The sequence below is a fragment of the Rhea americana genome, unplaced genomic scaffold, assembly GCF_003343005.1.
Source record: "Rhea americana isolate MKP2758 unplaced genomic scaffold, rheAme1 scaffold_446, whole genome shotgun sequence".
Taxonomy (NCBI): domain Eukaryota; kingdom Metazoa; phylum Chordata; class Aves; order Rheiformes; family Rheidae; genus Rhea; species Rhea americana.
The window spans coordinates 165,879-167,115 of record NW_028186586.1 but is presented as its reverse complement, the minus strand read 5'-3'; positions in this window follow the sequence as shown (position 1 = coordinate 167,115).

The window sequence follows — 1,237 nt, the reverse complement described above, 5'->3', positions numbered from 1 at the left end:
GGGGCGGGGGCCAATGGGCGGGGCGCGAGCCGCTGGGGGCGGGGCCTCCCATTCATAAATCGGCGCGTGGGAGCGCGGCGCGCTCGGAGATGCCTCGCTGGACGCGTGAGCAGAAACAGTGACGGATACCGCGGCGCGCCCCGACGGGAGCCGGTCCCGGTCCCTGTGCACCTTTCACCCAGGCCCGGCTCGGCCCACCGAAGCGCTCCCACCGGGGGCTGTCGCGATCGTGGAGCCCGTGTCCGTGGCGGGCACAGTGCGAGGCTTTGCTCGCGGCCCCCCTGTGCCGGGGGGAGTGGGGAGGCAGGCAGGGCCGCCGGCGGCCCAGCGCAGGGAGGGTGCTTCGTGCGCGAAGCTGAGCCGGGATTGCCCTGGCTGCGCAAGGGGATGGGGGTGAAAGTTGTATGGGGGGGGGACGGTGGTGCACCCAGTGTCTTGTGCAGAGGCATCTCGCTGGAGGCCCCTGCCTCTGCCAATATACATGGAGTTCTTCTTGCTTTAAATTGTTTAGTCTTGGTGTGCCTTGGTTTCCCGCCTACAGAGCAGGATGGCAGCTCTGCACGAAGCTGCACAGAGGCTGTGGTTCTCTCAGGCCCTGGCCCAGCAGAAGCTGCCAGCATAGGAGTGTGGGTGAGTGCTTCTGGAGATCCAGGAATTCAGGTCAACATCTGGGTGCCTGAGGCACACCCATGTGGAACCACTCTCCTTGCCAGGCAAGGCAGGACCCAGGAGCTCTGCTCAGCCCTGTCTGATGAAATGTTGCCAGAAGGGACACCAAGGCACTGGGCCCTAGTCCCCTTGTGCCTGCACCCTCCCAGGCTCTGTGGAACAGGGGCAGCCCAGGAGCCATCCAGCTGCATGTTTACAAACATACCTGCCCTAAAGAGATGAGCTCCAGATAGGACCTGCCTGAACTGAGCAGGTTTTTAACAGCTTAATAGTAGCTTGTGACTCATAGCACTTCACTGTGTCCAGCCTAGGTCTGCCAGGCAAGGCAGGCCTACAGATCCAAAAAGGCTGCATATGCATGAGCACACACAGGAACCACAGTTTATGAGTTTTCCTGAAAAATGAGTGTATGTGACGACTGATCAAACAGCTTGAGCAACCGCAGGGCGGCCAGTGCAGGTCGCAGAGCCGTATCTGGCTGCTGTCACATGCACTCGCGTGCAGATGGGCGCCCTCGCACACGCGTGGGCTCGGGTTGAGGCTGGCCGGGAGGGCCGGGTGGAGGAGG